Consider the following 20,266-nt stretch of genomic DNA (forward strand, 5'->3'; position numbering starts at 1 on the left):
AATATATTCCCTACTCAGTTCTTTACTATGTATAAGGATGGTCAGTTTCAACATGTTAACTTATGAGTTGATGAATAGGGAATATTTGTGAGGCCTCACTCAATATTAAATCAAAACTAGTCTTATTTGTAACTGGGATTTTAAAAATGAAATCAATCATATTTTTGGTTTTTTTTTTTTAAACAGATTATCAAGATCAAATATTTGTTATAATTGGGGCATGTTTATTGAATTCTTATTTAAATGAGGTCCAACAAAATTCTGAAGTAGGAAGGTGTACTACCTGAAATAGAGACAGGTGGCATTTTCAAGGGTATCATTCTAAAATTCTATGGAGTGTGTCTTTCTTCTTTTTTGACTTTCCTGATAAACATTGTTTATCATCTTGGTTTGATCTTTCAAAATAAATTAGCTCCCAGAAAGATTCCTCCAGGTGATCTAAAGCTTATTTCATTGATTAGAAGGAGACATCCCAGTTTTCCACCACCTCATTGCCTAATAAGGCAGAAGTGAATTCACTAGACAATTTTTTAAAGTCTACCTCATCTGACCAGTAGGTAGCATTGCCTATCCTGGCCGCAATCTCAAAGTCTATCTAAACCTGAATAACAAGTCAGGTGTTTGCTATATTTTTGTTGTATCTGTTCTGACTTGTCCAGTCTAATTTTTGAATTTATTTCTGATTCCACTAAGGATAGCCCCTTGACAACTAAAGTGTTTTTGATATCCAAATGACTTCTCTTTGGAATCTTAGGGTTTATTTATATGGTCTCAGAGAATATCCAGAGCAAATGACTAATTCTATAAAACCAACCAAGGTTCCTGTAGACCTGAGAGGTCAAGAGTGACTGAGCACTAAAGAACTGCAAAGGTGATTATGGTTAACATCTCGTGAAAGTTATAGATGGCTTCATACCAAGCATAAAATTAAATAGGTGCATTAGAAACTTTAAAACCTCATTCTGGCTTCAAAACTTTTAAATAAGTTTCAAGCAAGCTCTAAAAAGCAAGTAGTCTTTTGCCTGAATAGATAAAACAAGTCAAGCTTCTTTGCATTTAGTAATTAACATTATGTGATGATTCACATCATGAAAAAAACATTTCTACTGAGCTAGAATTCGGGCCAGAAATTAATTCACATATTACAATTTGACAGCTGTCACTTAAACTCACTTTTCTTCTCTGCAATGTTTTTCACATTTATGTAATTTACCAATAATTTTGAGGTACAGTAATTTCTATATATGATATTTTTCTTTTATTTATTATATATTATCTCTGTTATCATCTGATATTACTTGGGAGAATCATTAGTTATAAGTTTTATGAAATTTGTTAGAAACAAGAGTCTGTAAAGTTGGAATTGTAATATTTTTCTATAATTATAATAATTAGAACTGTTTTCTTATGAACCAAACTTGTAATCAGGTTCCAGGTTTACACGAATGATTTCCTGCTGCTGTGTGAGATAGAGTTGCCCATGAGAGAAGCAGTTGAATCATAAATCATGCTCAATTAAAAATATTTTCTCTCGGCTTTATAACTGGTCATGGTATAATAGAGGCTCACAGAGAATAGCAGAGATGTAAAATCAAAAGAGAAGTTGAAAGGAAACAGTAGTTCCTACAGAATTTCCCTTTTCTAGACCTATTGAAAGGCCTTGTTTTAAGCATTGATCTTATTTGTAAATGTCTAAACTCTTCATGTTGCTTTAATAAGGATATCATAATCTCTGGTGCTTAGTAATTGGTTCCAGGAATAGCATGGTCAATTAGATGGTGAATATTGGACATTAAACTGTTGTTAGATCCCTTGACATAGCTGATTTGTGGCTCATTTTAGCACTACTGTTTGCTTTCTCTGTGTTAGATATGGCATTTTCCTCCCAGTTGGAACCAAATATCACAACCAAATGTTGGACTTGGATTTCAGTAGCCTGTGAAAGACCATGTCTCCTGATTGACAGTCACAGGAGTCTATCTATATCTTTCATTTTCTACAGATCTGGAGAGTTATGGCTCATCTTTTTGAGGGCAAAATCTCCACTTCGAGTGTCAGTCTCAATTACCCTAAAGAGAATGTGCCTCTCCTGATTGATGATATGAAACCTCTCATTGTCCTTGGGCCCCTCTAAGCTGAATTATATAGAAATCATCTTATTAATCAGTATTCAGTTACAGAGAACATATTCTGCTGTAGTTGTTTGAAGCAAAAAGAGATATATTATAGGTTATTAAATGGACCCAGAATTGTTAGAAAGACTCAAGAGGAGACTCTAAGCTGAGGAGGGAGATACTGGGATAAATTCCCAAAGCCTTGCTGCCCAGCAGAGTTATTAAAGGAGCTGCTACTTTGGTCAGGTAGCTGCTTCTGCTAAATCAGTACCAACTCAGGCCATACCGCTTTTGCTCTGTCTGCACCAGCATAAGCACTGCCACATACCCTGCCTCACTCACGGTTAACTCGGTTCTGAATTCAAGTCTTGAGTGCATGTGGTTGGCAGAACTAAATCATATCCAGAACGCATAGCTGCAGGGGAACTTATGTGAGGGTGGGAAGAGCTTTATGGCTACTCTAGTATCAGAAGGATAACGCAAAGAGATTGGAATATAGAGGTCGAGCGTGGCAATCCACAATATTTACCACTACTAATAGTTTATATTTAAGTCAGACCAACAAAATTACTTCCTCAATTGGACAAAAGCCATTCAACCTTTTTTTGGGCATGATGCAAAATAGATAGCCAGACATATTTACATAGATTGGTAAACTATTTTTCTTTTTCTTTTCTTTTTATGCTGTCATGCTCTACTTTTAAATAAAATCAGTAGTTTGATGAACAAGAAATAGCTAACATCTTTTGTTGAGGCTCTTGAAAGTAAGTAAAATATTAGACATAGCATAGAACAGTACCACCCAAGCAGATCCCATTGTCTTAAGATGAAATCATCTGCATTAGAGGATTTTAATCTTAAAAACATGAAGTAGAACTGAGTTTAATAGAGTAATTGTTGAGTTGTGTGTCATGAGACATGTTGACATTCCTTTCTCTGCATTTCTCTTTGGTGATATGGCACATATCAGGGCTGCTTTTAGTTTGAGATTCACATTTTACATTTGCATTTTACTTTCCTTACTAGATGATTGAAATGTTCCAGTTATCTTACTTTTTATTAAAAAAATTTTTCCTATACAAATGGTGGTTCACTTTAAAGAATTTTATTAGGCTTACTTCATTATTATAGAGTATCTCAGTGCAAAGGATATAGACAAATCATATTAAGGAACTAATAAACTGTTAATAAGCTGATTTAAATGAGCAAATGGCTTTTTTCGCCTCCTTCTGGTCCACATTAAAGCATCTTCTCAATGAATTACATATCACTCTCCAAATTGGATTTTACAAGCAAGGCTAAAACAGTAGTGATATTTTCCTTTCTTTGTGCTAAGCACTAATCTAAGCGAACACTTATTTTTTTAAAATTATTTTAGTCGCTGACTCCTAATTAGTGTAATAATTCCATCCCTGAGTATTTGATTGTTGAGGCACTAGTTCAACCATTAGCATACTAGATATTTTCCTTTTTGTTTTAAAAACCATAGGTAATTAATGTTTTAAATATCCTATGCACTGGAGAATTCATGCTGCTGCAAATATCTTGGCTCTAAGACATAAAGGTGACTAAAAATATCATTGTTATATCATTTAATGTACTACAAAATAAACTCCATACTTAGAATTTCATTTAAGCAAGGAATGTTGTACAATGCATAGCATTTTCAGTTTTGGAAAAGTCTTGGGGTTCCTAACTAACCCCTTAGCAATATGGTGGTAAAGTATTTAATAGCATCATATTTCTTTTCCTACTTTTTTCAGTTCAGATTCTTTCACCATCTGAAACAGGTGAGAGAAATAATATATACAAATATATCAAATTAAGTAATAGAACATTAAAGAACAGTAGAAAAATATGTCTCATAATGAGATACAATATTGCATAATGGTTAAGGAAATAGGTTCAAGTCATATAGACTTGGGTGCTAGACTAACTCTAATACCTACAGGTTGGATAAATTATTTTTCTCCAATATTCCATTTTCTCATCTCTTAAATAGGAATAATAATACCTACTCGTTGTGAGGTTGTTGTAAGGATAATATTAGATAATATACCTAAAGCATTTAGCATATTATCTGGAACATAGTAAATATTTTAATAAATTTATTTATTATTGTTGATTTACTTTCAGGCAGACCTGAGTTTTCACAAACTTGTAGAGAGATTTCTGAATATGATAGCAGTTAGGCTAGAAGTATCTGATTTGCCGTCTTCTATCCTCCTATTTAAATAATTTTGAAGAATACAGAAAACTAGAATATTCAGCACAATCTGCCCTACTTGAGAAGAAATTTCCACCATAGATAAAATATATAATTTTCTGGAAAAAAATACGTAAATTGATTCAAGGTGAGTAAAAAACTGAAAAGTTCAATAACCATGGTAAATTTCACTTACTCCCAAATGATTCTATGTGCAGATAGTCAGAAAAGGTGAGTCTTTCAAGTTTTAGAAAAAGATAATTCCTATTTCATAGAATACAGAGCAAACAGACATTATGCTAAATTTCTATGAATTAATTTACAAATGTAGCATACTGGTGATACAAAACTTTGTAAAAAGTGTTACATACTTGAACAAAGATTTTGATACAAATATGATCACCATGATGGAATATCATTAAAACAGTATTCAAAGAGGTTTATTATTATGAGAAAATGAATAATATTTAGTGAAAAGGGAGGGCACATAACTTTATATTTAGCAGGATCCATTTTGTTAGTAAAAAATATAAAAGGCAACAATATAAATATTAACAATATAAAATCAGGGTAGTACAATTGTGGATGACTCGTGTGTTCTTCCTTGTGCCTTTGTCTATTTTCCAAATTCTCTACAATAATTATACATTATTTCTATACTCAGAAAAAGAACATTATTCAAAAGGAAGACAGTGGCTATGTCAAAAATAGACATAAAGGACATAGTAAAATTGATAATGTTTATAAGAAAAGATTGGCTAGACAATTTCACTAACTTTGTCTTCAGAAAGTTTTGAGAGGTTGCTCTTCTAATTTTTCTTTTCTTTTTCTATTTAGTCCCTTAAAAATTGGGGAAAAAATTTTTTAAAGCAAGTGAATTGCATCTCCTAGAAGCTGTGGAGGAACCTAATTTGGAAGATAGCAGTATTCTCCAAGTGATGTTTAACTGTTGATGAACTTTCTGTTTTAAACTTTTTGTCTGCTTCCCGTATGTGATAAAAATGGAAGAAGCCTGGCTTACTGAAAGTTCAGTAGCAAATAATTCTGTCATAAGTTTAAAAAAGGTACATATAAATTAAATAAATTAATTAGAAAATACTGTTGGACATTTAAAATGATTCAATATAGCAAGCAGGAGAATTTTATATGCTAAGTTATATTCCATGTTTCCAAACTAACAAATTGAATTTAGAGCTGTAGAGGTATCTCCCTACACACAATGAACACTCGAGTAGTACATGAAAAAAGTAAATAAATTTGTAAACTTTGTCAATTTATACTTATCTCATGCTCCAAAGAGATTTCATTTGGAAGGATTTTTAGAGTATTCAGTTATCTCTTTTGTTCTTAGGCTTAACAGATAACATTCTCACCAGTGTGTTAATGGTCTCTCCACAGTGATCATTGTAACTTTCTCAATATTCTACATCTTTTAAAATTATTTACATTACTTGAATTTCAAAATTGTTTGATATTTTAAGGATTTTTCAAAAACTCTATTAGAAATTTGTGGATAATATTCACATATATTAACTAAATATTAGTAATAAAAGTGTTTTAGACATTGCTTTGAGAGGTAAGAAGAAAATGTTATTACTCATTATTTATAAATACTAAACATAATATTTAATAAATATAATAATTTATTATTAATATATTAATAAAATATCTAGATTCTGAAAGGATTATGAAGGAAGGAAATCATTTGAGATTTTAATACCCAAATGTAAACTCTGCTAAATATTTTGATGTGTATACTTCCAGTAGTATTCCTATTTGTTTACTTGCATATTTTAACAAATTGTGATCATACCCTATATGTGGCTTTATGTCTTGACTTTTTCTTTTAACAATATAGAAGGTGTTTCTGATGTCATAAATGTTCTTCTAGAACATAATTTTAATGATCAAATAATATTTCTTCTGATAACTGCCTTATAATTTAAATACACTAAAAATTTTGGTTTTTAAAATTGCTTACCAGTATTATGAATAACATGGTATTAGAATGTTTCTTTTTCCCATTAAAACAACTTTAAAATTCCTTAAAGACATACATATACAAAAAACCCATCAATTTATAACCAGGAAAATAATTTTAAAAATATTTATTTTATCTAAAAACCTTACAGTGTAAAACAGAACACTTGATTTTTCTTATATTTATTTTTATAAATTATAAACTGTGAATGAAGAGATTTTAGAGATGTAAAAGAGAACTGATTCTAGAGCATATCAGAGAAAATTACAAAAAGGCTAATTGAAAAGAATGATGTAGTAGGCAGACTTTAAGATGGCTCTCGGCTTTGCCCACTTGTTTGTGTTCATGCCTTTGCCAGTCTTCTCCCCTTGAGTGTGGGCTGGCCTTACTGACTTAGTTCTAGACAATAGACTATGGCAAAGGTGACGGGCTGTAACTTCTGTGATTGAGTTACAAAAAATTGTGACTTCCACCTTGCGAGGAGATCTTCTCTGTTGCCTTTTTGGCTTGCATGATTTGATAAAGCAAGCTGCTGGGTGGGAGAGGCACATGTGGCAAGGAAATGAGAGAAACCTCTGGCCAACAGCCAGTGAGGAATTGAGGTCTTTAGTCCAACAGCCTGTGAGGAATTGTATGCTGCTAACACTCATTGAGGGAGACTGGGAAGCTGATCTTTCCCCAGTTGAACCTTCAGATGAGACTGTACATCCTGGGTCAATCCCTTAATGGAGAAACCATGGAGCAGAGGATCCAGATAAGCTGTGCCCAGACTTATGACTCATGAAAACTGTGAGATAATAAATGTGTATTGTTTTAAGCTGCTAAGTTTAGAGGCAAATTGTTATGCATTTATAGTAAGTAATACAGATTTGACTAGAAAGAAGGGAGAAGAATGAATTCAAAGACCATGGAAAAGATGCTTATACTAAAGATCATAGAAAACATTGCAACTTTTACTTTTTCAGGTATCTTTTGCAGAGTGGATGATAGTGACTGTATTTTCTTTTTACAATTATTTTTAATCTATTTGATAAAATAATACTTCCTATAGAAAAGTTGGCAAATATGGAAAAGTTTAAAGAGAAAATGAAAATCACACATAATTTTACCACCCAAATATAACCGCAATTATTATTTTTCAGTCCTTTTTCTGTCTCTATAAAATCAGGATTATGCACTAATAGTATTTTATAACCTAGCTTCTAACCTAAACATGTCTTACATTTTCCATTTAATATTCTTCCACACATAATTTATTTAACCAAACTTGTATTATTTGACACTTAATACTTTATTTTAATATGTGAAATTTGTACTATCTCAGAAAATCAAGGTTATGTGGATGACATTTGTGGGTTTTTTTTTTTCTTCATGCTGTGCTTTATCTCAGAGATGTAAGTGATAAATTTTCAGAGCTAAAAGAAGACATAACTTTTGAAGACAGGCAGCTTGTTTCTCTCCAGAAAATCTCATCAGGGGCATTTCTGTTCAGTGTTAAATGAAAGGACTTAGGTAATTGAACCAAGTGACAGACTAGTGGAAATGAGCTTGGTAAGTGTTAAGTATCTATGACCTCATTTAAACAGTCTTAGATTCCAGAGGAAAAGTAAGTCATCTTTTGAAATCTAGTTAATGAAAAGAAATAAAGAAATGTTATAATAAAATACCTGCCTCTGTTGGCCTTCAAGTGGAGCTTGAAGGATCATGCAGCTGACCTGTGTCAGTGGGACAGAGAATCCTATTGTGGGCACCAGAACCAGCAGCGACACACTGTGATCGTGGTTTCTGCATTTGATACAGAGGTAGCGTAATATGACCCTTTTTGGCCTTCTTCCTTTGATTTTTAATCTTCTCTGTTGTCTGAAATCAGTCTCAAAACAGGTACTGAAACATTTAAAAAACATGTATTAGAGTTTTCCAGATAACAACCTTCCTAAATGTTTTATACTGTACTTCACTGGGTTTTAACAAGTCTTTTTTTTTTTTTTCAAATTTAAACTGGAAGTTAAATCACCAGTAACAAAAAAAAAATGCTAAATTCAGACTTCTTTTTCTCACTTGTCTCTAAACACATTTCATTAATCATAAGAAATTAATTAACAAAATATGGATATTTTGTCTTGTACAAAGGTGTCTTATACAGTGTTTTACTCTAGAATCTAGATGCTATTTTAATACTTCCTCCAATTCTAAGATGCTATGATTTTATGATTTTATTAGTAAGTAGGAGTGGTTATAAAAATTACTAGGTGACTCCAAACCTTGGAGTAAATGATTTTCATTCTTCTCTGATGACACCTGAATTCTAATGAAGTCTCTCCTTCTATATCTTCTTGTGGTGAGCTGACTTTGTGTCCACACAATTAGCTGTAGTTATTATTTCAGATAGAATATTAAAGTTCGAAGCAGCTCAAGGCACTTTTCTCAGATGTTATGTCCTAGACCCTGTATTCTAGGCCAGAGATTCTGTTCTTGTTCTGAATGCTTTGACAGCTTTATTTAACTGGCGCTTTATGTATATTGGTTATGAAACTTTGGGGTTTCTTCCTATAAAATGTGCTATGTGAAAAGAAAAGGTTTTGAATTGCTACATGTATATCTGTGTAAGAATTCTGCCTCTTTAAAGGAGTGTCTGACCTCTGCATCAGAATTCCCTGTAACACTACACGTAAAGTGAAGCCGACCTTGCATTTCTAATCGAAATTGAGAGTAACATAAATCTGCGTTTATGTGTGTACGAGCATGTGTGTGCACACCTATATGTGTTTCAAAAAAGATTTTTCAAGTTGAAAAACAGCCCAAATATTTGAAGGTGGTAAAAAGAAAGATTAGTAAAGGAGAATTAGGAATAAACCTCCTTTCTCCCTAATTAACCTAGAAAAGTGATTAACTTTTTAGAAAAAAATAGCCAGGTGGTTGGAGTGAGGGTTTTTAAATAACTAATTTTTGATATGTTCTATTGTCATACAGAACATAATATTTTGTCTGAACTAAGCAAGCATATCAGGCCTTGGGAACTTGCCTTCATGTAAATGTTATTATTTTGATAATCTAAAGAGGTCTTGCAATCAGCCTCAGTACCCAGTAAGCCTGTAACAAGGCCATGCCACATGCCTGGATAGCACATGAGTTTCTTTTCCTTCTATTCCTTTCTGCTAAATTACTTTTATCCAAATATCCATTCTTTTTAAACTTCAAAAAATTATTGAGTTGGATGTGGTTCCATAGTGTAGCGGTTAGCATGTCTGTTTTACACGCAGAAGGTTCTGGGTTCACGCCCCAGTGGAGCCATGGCCCATGGTCTATGGCCATGCCACCTGGAACAAGCCTCATGTCTGATCTCAGAAGCTAAGCAGGGTTGAGCCTGGTTAAGACTTGGATGGGAGGCCACCTAGGAAGACCAGGTGCTATAGGCATAAATAATAATAATAAAAAAATTATTGAGTATGTGTTATGTAAGACCTGGATTATACTGCACATGGGGTACATAAAGGTGTGATTCCTGCTCTTAGGGAACCCTAAACACTGAGACCTGGTCCTAAGTCCAACACTAACCCTTAGCTCTGGACAGGAAGGTAGGACCTCACTGTGGGTTCTAGACACCAGAAGAAAGTTTGCTTTCTTTTTTTTACCAGGCATCCTATTAACTGCTTTTTGTAATTTCTTTACTGTTTCTCACCACCTGATTTAAGTTGTCATTTCTGCCTCCTCAGTACTCATTACTCTGATTCAGACATTTTTTTCTTGTCTTTATCTATACGGTAAATGTGAAAACTAATAAACTTAGGTAAGATTTTTATCAGAAAGGAGCTTAATTCTGAAAGCATTAATCTTAAATTTATGTCTTAGTAGGTTTAAGAGTTCCCTGAGGACATAGTAAGTAGACGTCTATATTTAACATCTAATTTAAAGTTTAAAAATAAGAGAAAGAAGTATAAATGATATCCTAATTGCCATAAAGGAAGCTGTGATTCTTAAGTATTTGAGACTAAGATGTACTTCTATTAAACGCCAGACTAGTAAAGTTTATAAATTATAAAGTTATTATGAGGGTAAAGTGTTGAGAGAAAGGTTAATTTTAAATGTAATGGTGACAGTTCATTTGTTGGGTCAACTTGAATGGGCCACAGGATGCCCAGATATTTGGTCAAACATTATTCTGGGTGTTTCTGCAAGGGAGTTTTAAGTGGGATTAACATTTGAATAGGTAGAGTAAAGCTGACTGCTCTCTATAATGTGGATGGCCTCATCCAATCTGTTGGAAGTGTAAACAGAACAAAAAGACCCGCGCTTCAGAACAAAAAGACTGACCCTTTCATGGGAAGAGAAAAAGTCTCCAGCAGACTGCCTTCAGACTTTGACTGTACCTTCAGCTTTCCTGGGCCTGTGCCTGCTGGCCTACAGACTGGAACTGCACTGTCAGCTCTCCTGAGTCTTAAGCCTGCCAGTCTACACTGAAGATAATCATATGAGCCAATTCCTATAATAAATCTCATATATTTCTATGTCTATCTATATATATATGTATACACATACACATATATACACACATTCACATATACACACATCCTATTGGTTCTGTTTCTTAGGAGAATCCTGAGTGATACAGTAATGTATGTAATGTTAGGTAGTAATGTCTTTATTTTAATGCTTTCCCCTAGATGCTTAGTAAGTAGTTGGTTAATTACTTTGTTAATCATTATGTTCATAGGCTTTACAGTCAGATAAATTGTTTTGGACTGTGGCTCTTCTACTTACCACTACCTTGGTCAATTTCGTGCCTCAGTTTCTTAATCTTTAATGTTGAAATAATAATATTAATTTCCATATGAGGTTGTTCTGACGATTAAATGCACTAGAGCAAGGGAAAGAAAGCAGATGTTTTGATGAAAGCTCTGACTTTTCACCCATTCTGTGCCTTCCTGTGACCAGCATTCCCATTCATTCACCCATGGGCTGGGATGTGGTCTCAGAAAAGATAGTAGCCTATGTGGCATTTCAGAGTTCTGCAGTGGACCTAGCTCAGTCTTTTCTCTCTGATGAAGCCAGCAATTCTTATTCCTCTTGACATCAATCGTAATAGGCCAATGCTCTGAAAATAGTAGTTCTGAACTTCCGTAGTATCACAGCTGATTTTTTTTAATGTAAAACTTTTTTTGTTGTTGCATGATTCCATCAACTGAGGAGACACATAATGAAGCAAGCGTTTAAGGATTCAGGAATATTTTTAAATGAATTTATATAAGAAACCCAGATTTTGCCAAAGCTCCCCAAGTCCTTCAAGATCAGATCAAATTAGGCTAGACCTCCAATTCCAGGGTCTGTAATAGACATTTGTTGCTCATGTTTCCTTGAGTTTCTCACTGTTTAATTCCTCATGCTTCCCTTTACTCCCACATTTTTGCTGTTTCGGGTAAGCCCTGAGTCAAATCCAGAAACTCAGCCTCCTAACCCATTCCTATAAAAAATTTAACCATACACAGAATTTTATGAATGTAGTAATTTTTCTAAAGATCTGAGAGGTTCCATTGCTTACCACATAACCTGTGCCATCTTGCCAACTGTACTCATCTCTCTTTCCTACTCAGTGCCTTTCAAAGCCCATAATCTTGCTATGATCCCTCCCACTGATGATGTGTCTCCCTGATAGTAGAGTCCTCTCCTTCCCTCTGACAGCTCTTCCCACATATGTCCCTACTAGATCAGTCTGCGTGGCTTCCCTAACCTGTCTGACATTCTGCTACTCATCAGTAAAGCATCTGTTTATCTGCATCAAACAGTAGTATATGTGTTAGGCATAATATTTATTCAATCCACAGACAAGACTCACTGTGTGTACGAATTTAAAGTCTCCTTATAGTAATTACAGTGGCAAACATGCCTCAGAACCCAACAGGTTGGGGACCACTTCCACAAAAATCTCTCTACTATCAATAAACTATAAAGATATTATCTATTGATTTATTTATATTTTCAATTAGCAATAATTGTACCTTGAATAAATGTCATTGGCTATGATACTGCCACTATGCAAAGCTTGATTTATTTATATTTTCATTCTTATCTGCACTTGTCTCTTAAGTTACCAAAAACCTAAAGTTTACCCCACTTAAAAAAAACTCGTATATATTTCTATTTACATTAAATCTGTTCCCACTTAAACTTTTAGCATATATCTCCTTTATTATGCTCCAGATTTTAGTGAACATATTTAGTATACTTCAATATTTTATAGATATTGATTTTTTTCTACTTTTGGCTTTGACCATTCCATACCAAATAATGCTTTCAGCTCTCTTACAGCACCAATGTGGGAACATTGCAGATAGTCAATATTTCCTCCCCTCACACCTGCCCTAATATCAATACCATTAGCAAATGGTATTGATATTAGAAAGGCAGGCAACTGCCCCTTTTATCCTCATTGGATTGTTTAAAAGAGAAAATGCTGATATGATATTTTAAAAGTTAATTTAGTCTCTTTTGTAAAAGATTGTTTTGCAGTTAAGACAACTTGGAGAAATTGGGTTTTAATTTCTTCTAATCATTAAGCAAAGATATTGGCTCACTGGACAGTCTTTGGTTTTGTGATACAGCTAGGTACTATTTGGAGCCAAGGTATAGCACTATTTTATTTTCCCTGTTTATTATCGCTGAATCCTCTTTAAAAATTGCTCTTCCCCCATAAGAAAACATCATACATTATCCAACCCTCTGGACCAGAGTGTAGTGACTACTGGACTACTGGTGTGTATAGAGTCAGCATTCCTAGGGAGTGAGTGTAAAATTCTAACATTCAGAAAATACTTATCAAACATCCTCTATGTACATATGAAGTGCTACAACTGGTACTGGAATGTAAAAAAGGAGTAGACATGTATATAGTAGAATCAAGGTATGTTACTTCCAAGATTAGTGGTTTCTGTATTGGGTTCTCTATCTTTCTGGGACCACTTTTTCTAGGGAAGCGAGCTACTGTGAGCAGCTGAAGCCTCTAGCTGACAACCAGTGAAGCCTACTAACAGTCATGTGAGCAAATTTTTCTGCCTCCGTTAATTCTTGAGAGTGGAGATTGGACAAGACCAAGAAGTCAGAAAATAGCTGAAAGGCAAAACAGAGTGGTAACTTCCTGAAGGACAGAGGGAGAGATGATGGGACTTCAGAGAAGGGTGAGAACCCACCTCACTGGAACTGGGGTAGATATCACAGGAGAAATCTTAGTAACACATTAAGTCGTTGCTGTTTTTGGTAACATTAACAAGAAAACACATTTACAATTGTATACGGCAATTAAGTGTCAAGTAATTAGGATAGAAAAAATGTTCACATACACATTAGGTTGACTATTATGTATTTTTAAAAACACTTGTTTCTCATTTAATTAAAAAATTGAAACACACACTTAAATCTTCTGGTATCCTAAGGAATACTTTTTCTTAATTTTTAGCACTGCAATCTATCCTAATGCTTTAGCAATAGTCATTGCACTCCAAGGAAATTAATGTTTTGTGCTCTTAATAATTTATAGGACTTAATTATATTTTAAGGTATAATGAAGTAGCCCATCTTTCCATATGTTTGTATGGTCTTAAATCACAGTTCTGCACAGTGGACATGTTTTCTCTCTGTAAAATCATAAAGTAATGTACTCTCTGGAAAATATATGCTGACAGATGAGAAGAAAAATCTGAAATTCAGTTAGACATATTGAACAAATGTCATCCATATCTGAACAAGTCACTCCATAATGTGGTTGTGTAAAAAAATTTATAAAACCTCTCCAAAAGTTCTTAGATATCCAACAAACAAACAAACAAACAAACAAACATAAGCCAAAAGCTTTAAAATGAGATAGAATAAAGCCAGTGATAGTGCAAGAATTTATCTAGTTATATTATTGAATTCCCCATAGCTAAATGGTAACAGACCAAACTGATATGGGAACAAAATTCAGTGATACTGATACAATTCTTCTAAGACCATATATCAGTAACCCTTGGATTTAAAAGAAGGCACCAATAAAATAAAGCATTTTGAACCTATGAGAAGGAATTTCAAAATGAAGTCTAATTCCAATAACCTAAAGTACTTCCTGGAAGCTCAAATGATCCAAGGTAGGGGTTAAAAAGATTAAACTATAATAAAGTAAAAGTATGAAAGAGAACAGAAAATCTTGCTAAGAATACCAGTAATCACGAGCACCGAATCTCTGAACACCTTTCTCCTACAAAAACCTGGTTTACAATGCCTTTTTTTTTTTTTTTTTTGCATACACAGATGTTAAAAATCTACTTCTAAGTGAAATTCCATATAATTCTGGAGCTTAGATTTTTCAGCACATCTTTTAGGTATGGAGTTTATCTGAATACAAATATCTTCAGAAAGAAGGCAAGACCATTCTCTCAACCATCTTTTTTAATGCCCATGTTGTGAAGCTGTGGCCTCACTGTCTGCAGTTCTTGGAGGACTGGCATAGCTTTTGAAAACTTCTTCTCTGACACAAATATCTTTGAGTTACGGCTGTTTCCTCCCATGATGGTGAGTGGTCAGAGGCCTCCCAGTGGTGGTAGGAACAACAGGAGACACTGTCTTGCCACTTCAGTCAGAGCCATCACCCTCAAATACCACTACAGGTAACTTGGACCAAATGGCAGCAGTAAAGTTAGGTTTGTTTTTTTTTAAATTATTTTTTAATTGTTTATTGGGGTAACATTGGTTAATACAATTGTATAATTTTCAGGTATACATTATAATTTGACATTCACATTTCCCCCTAAAATTTCCTTTTAAAATTTGGGGTCTAATAACTTTTGTACAGCTCTCTTAATCAGGCTTCCAATTTCTGGACCCTCATTTCTGCTAGCAAACTAGCCAATTATTTCCTGAGCTCATTTCCTAAAATACTTTGCCTGAAGTACAAAGTAAAAGCGAGCTGACAGTTATTCTCTTGCCAACCATTTCCCCCAGAGCTACAGATTCATTAGACACCTGGCCTGCTTTCCAAGTTATCTCAGGCAACAATTTTACCAGATATTTGGTCTTTGTATAATTTGGGTGTACATTTTTACAGATCTGTTATAGATTCCTTTATAATAAGTCTTGAAATCGAATGTTGCAAGTTTTCCACCTTTGTTCTTTTTCAAAGCTGTTTCGACTATTATAGGACCTTTACGGTTTTATATGAATTTTAGACTCATCTTTTCAACCGCTACAAGAAGCCTGCTGGGATAAAAAAAAACTGAAGCCGGAGAAGTAGGGGGTCCAGGAAGAGAGTTTGAAAATCAGGAAAGTCACTAAGTAGCCCTCCCAAAGCACTGACATGGTGGACAAGTGAGAGCTTGTGGGGAATCTGCTGACAGGGACCACAAACGGGGCTGGTGTCAAGGCCTATGGATGGCTGTGACCTGGTTCTAGCTATTGCTTGTGCATTTGCAGTCAGACATATGGTAGTAGGTTGCTATTGGTCAGCAGGGCGGGCAGATGAGAAGAAGAGCCGGAATTGGAGAAATAGGGTGCAGAGTAGAGAAGAGCGAGGACAGACTGGCACAGGCTGGCATCTCTGCATCTATCTCTCCTCACTGCTAACCCTGATGACCTTCAGAACATAACAACTGCTGCTTTACTTCACTTTGCAAAACTTGTACAAATTTCTCTTTTCTCAATCTAACCTACAACCAAATAGGAAAGGGGATTCTAAAATGTAGTTTAAACTTAGACTGACACACAAGACCCACTTTTTCTTTGCTCTCTCTTCAGCGCCATCTTCATCCAGTCAGCCATCAACTCCTGTATATCCTACATCATTATCTCTGCATTATGACTCCTTTTCTTCCTGTCATTGTCCTTCTTTCGTCCCACCCTTCATACATTTTACGTCTGGATTACTGTAATAGCTTCCTATGTGACTTGCAGCTACATTAAATATAAACATGTAGGTTGTGGCTGGGTTGCCATTCACGGACCACATTTAACGGCCCTCTCTGGAGTCGTACAGGATACAACATGCAGAACTGTACATAGCAGTTCCATTTCAGATCTACACTCACTTTCTCCACCCAGTAACCTGGATCATCCTTTTAAAAGGCAAAACCGACCATGTCATTCTCCTGCCTAAAATCCTTCTTGGCCTTCCATGGCCTTGAAGGTAAAGTTCAAATTCCTTAGCATAGCATATAATTCATTCATGATTAGAAGATGAACCTGGGATCTAGAATTAGAATTTCTAAGTTAGAATATATCTTAGCCACCTGAAAAATATATGACCTTAAGCAAGAAATTTAATCTCATTGGGGTTCTATTTCTTTAACTGTGAGATGGGGGAGTGGGGTAAGAATAGTTCTTTCCTCATCAATTTTTGTCAGCATTCATTGAGATGTCAAGGACTTAGTACAGTGACTGGAACATGCTAAATTTTCAATAATGAATTTTAAAATATTATTCCTTCTGTTGTATAGTCTCTCACCATTGTCCATCCCCCACTCTTGACTTATACTCCAGCTAAACCAAACTCCTCGTAGTAAGTCTCCATGTCATGACCCATTCTGCCTCTGTGCCTTTATACATGCCTGCATTACCTTTTTAAAAAATTTGTAAAAATTTTTTTCCCCTCTTTAATGTCCCCATCCCCTTCCACTCCTGACTCTTGGATATTGCCATTTCCCCTTAAGAACTATATCTCCGAAGGCAGGGCATCCCCTTCTACAAGCTTGCGGTGTACACCCTGGCACATCCGGCGCACTCGGGGGAACTGGTGGACCTGGGGGGTCTCGGGTGAACCGGCACACGTGGAGGGTCTGGCATGTGGCTTCACCTGGGGTGCAAACCCAGGACCTTCTGTTTGCAAAGCAGACGTGCTAACCACTACACTACTGAACTATTCCCTGAATTACCTTTTTTTCACTCTCCCTGGCAAGATCCTGCTCATTCTCTAGGACTCGGTGACTCACCACTTCCTCCTGGAAGCCTCTGATTCCCTCAGTCTCAGTTAGTAGCTGCTCCCTTGGATTGTCTTAGCAGTTAGTGGTTATATCACAACGATTTCTACTTTTCAGTTACTTTCCCATCTCCCCCACTATGTAAGCTATAGACTATTTCCCCTGGTAGACCATAGACTCTAGATCATGTTTTCCTTGGGGATAAGAACTGTTTCGCTGGTCTTTGTAATCTTAGTTCCTAATGTAGCTCAGACTAAGTTCTTAAGAATGTTTGTTAGCAGACTGTTAAAAATATTTTTTGAATTAATAAATAGTGATGCGTGCGTGATGAGGGCTCAAATAGGCATTGCTGTGTTTATGAAGAAATATAAAGATGGTGGAGAGATTTGGGAATAATTCATAATAGGAATTCTAGAATTCTGAAATTTAGGGCTTTGGTAGATTTTAAGGAGTACATGTTTCTGTTAAAAATGGAAATTCTTTTAATAGAAAGAATGACTATAGCCATTTTGGTCAAGGCATTATTTACTAGCATTTATTCAATATCCATTACTTTAAGACCTCTTACAAAAATGTTATTGAATAATCCATTCTTTAAAGAGTATTCTGTTTGTCAGTGGTCACTTGTAATACCTAAAAATATAAAATAGCTATCCTTGGCAAACTCTGGATCAATATCTATTAATTCTATAATGTCTATATGAGTTCAATCATTTTTAACAGTGTACCTTGCCTCAGTTAATAGTTTATACCTGCAATTTCTAGAGATCTTTTAATAAAGAGAACAAATAATTACTCTGACTTTCCCCCCCACCAAAATTTCAGATTTCCATGTACTGAATATGCTTGAAGTAAAGTACATCTGTAAGAATTTTTTTTTTTTTTACTTTAGAAATTTCTGGACTAGTAATCATCAAGTTTCTTAAAATTTGGAATAAAATATTAGTACATAGACTTAATATAAGAGGATATTAAGTCTAAGGTCTTCTGTGGGCTACAGATATTGACCTTTTCCAAAAATCTGTTTCTTTTTAAATAGGTTCTTGCTTTGTTATAAATAACATTTGTAATAAATATGGAAATAATCATTGTCAACATCAGTATCATGCTTTGTTAGGCTTATGATTCTAACTGACACTCAATGAATTGTAATTATAAGATTAATAAGAGTGAAGTGCTTAAATATTTTTGCATCTTACAAATGAATAAGAATATGATGAAAATCTCACTAAAGGAATGGGCAAAGGGCATCTTAAGAGAGTCAGAAAATAAGAAAAAAGATGGCCAATTAATATATGGAAAAATTTTAACCTTACCAGTTAAGAAATGCAAACCAAAACATTAATGAGAAATCATTTGAATCTATCACAATAGCAAAGGGTGTAAAGAAGTAAACTCTTTCATCCATTGCTGTTGGGAGTGTAAATCTATATTGTTTTTCTCTGCAATTTAGTAGTATGTGTGAAAAGGTTTAGAAAATCTTATAACTTTGACTTAGGAATCCCACTTCCAGAAATTTGTATTAAGAAAATAATAGGACACTTGTAGGAAGGTGTAAATTTAAGCATATTCACAGCAACCTTGTTTTTAAAATGGTATTGGGCAAGTAACTTTCTTTTGCTTGGTTTTTGTGTGGGAGGAGAGCCACTTCTGTAAAATTTCTAGTCCTCCTCCCACCACACACTCCTCTCCAGGGGAAAAGGAGTAACTGGTTGGGAAGCCAGGGCTCTGCCACTGTCATTCTCACACTTTGGGGACCATCTGCCTACAGTGAGCATGTGCTGTCATCAGCATCCTGCCAAGTGGAGCTTTCATGGGGAAGGCTCCCCTCCATTGGGAGGCCTGGAGTTTTCCAGCTCTGCCTGTGTCTGTCTGGTGAGCACTCTTTAATTCCAGCTACCATGCCATTGGGCTGCAGACCTGATCTATGTCCTCCATCCAACTTTTATCAAAAAAAAAGCTGATATTTTGATTTCCATCTCTCTGACTCCTCTCTATTCCTCAGTTAGTATTGAACTAAGGTTCCTGAACCCCCAAGAAATAACAACAAATAAAATTTGGATGTCCAAAACTATGGGATCAGTAGAAAGTTATGTCTATAAAATTTAATATGATGCATTCATTCAAAATGATCCCACTGATGTATATATTCATAAATGAAGAAGACTCTTATATAGCATTTTTCATATGAACATACATATATTTGTATAGTCTGCTCTTCTTACTCACCTATATTTTCTAAAGCTCTGTAAATAGGTAAAAAAGGGTTAACTATACTTTGTCTTGTATAGGCTGTATTTATGGCTGTGCTTACGATGTCAATGATGGCTAGTATGTGCTTTCTTTTTTCTTTTTTTTTTTTTCTCATCAATTCTGTTGGCAGGGTGAGCAGGGTCTTGATCACAGGCAGAAGATCTGGAATTTTCCTTCATGGCTTAGAAATGAGTTGCGTTACAAAAATGAGAAGAATACTAAGCATAAAGAGTGAAAGTATTGCCCATTGCCAAGTAGGAGGCCCTGGAAAGCTCATCTCTTATCTTGGTGCCTGTACCAACTGGGGCCATGACCACAACTTAGCCATGCACAAAGGACTGAGGAGAGCTTGTGATTCTGTTTTCCTGCGCTGCTCCTAATTCTCATGTTTTATGGATGATATGCCAACAGCCAGTGGGCCTTCTAAGTCACCATCTGCACGCCCCACTCCGACAAGACAGGGAAGACTACCAGGACTATAGACAGGGTAATGGTCAGAATACTCACTCCACAATCTGCGGCCAGCATAGCAAGGGTGAGGCTGAGACACACAGAGGTGTTTCCTGACCAAGCAATAAGCCCCCAGTGAATAATAGTCATTGTCTTGAGACTGATATTGACTTCCCATGCATGCTGGTGACCACATGAGGCTGGGAGGTCCTTCTCTCCATGTCATGAGGACCCATCAACACCCCTCTCTTCAGATATTCAGATATCATCTAACAGAGAGAAGCAGGGGAAGGAGGCAGCTGTCTGAGGGCCAGCGTTAGCTACATAA

The 20,266-nt window shown here is 35.2% G+C and overlaps 1 pseudogene; it reads right to left on the reverse strand.

Annotated features, from left to right (window-relative positions):
* Nucleotides 1–13,832: 13,832 nt before the first annotated feature.
* LOC118611969 lies at nt 13,833–16,063 on the reverse strand (annotated as a pseudogene).
* Nucleotides 16,064–20,266: the final 4,203 nt, after the last annotated feature.

This window comes from Rousettus aegyptiacus, unplaced genomic scaffold (genome assembly GCF_014176215.1).
Source record: "Rousettus aegyptiacus isolate mRouAeg1 unplaced genomic scaffold, mRouAeg1.p scaffold_m13_p_1, whole genome shotgun sequence".
Classification (NCBI taxonomy): Eukaryota; Metazoa; Chordata; class Mammalia; order Chiroptera; family Pteropodidae; genus Rousettus; species Rousettus aegyptiacus.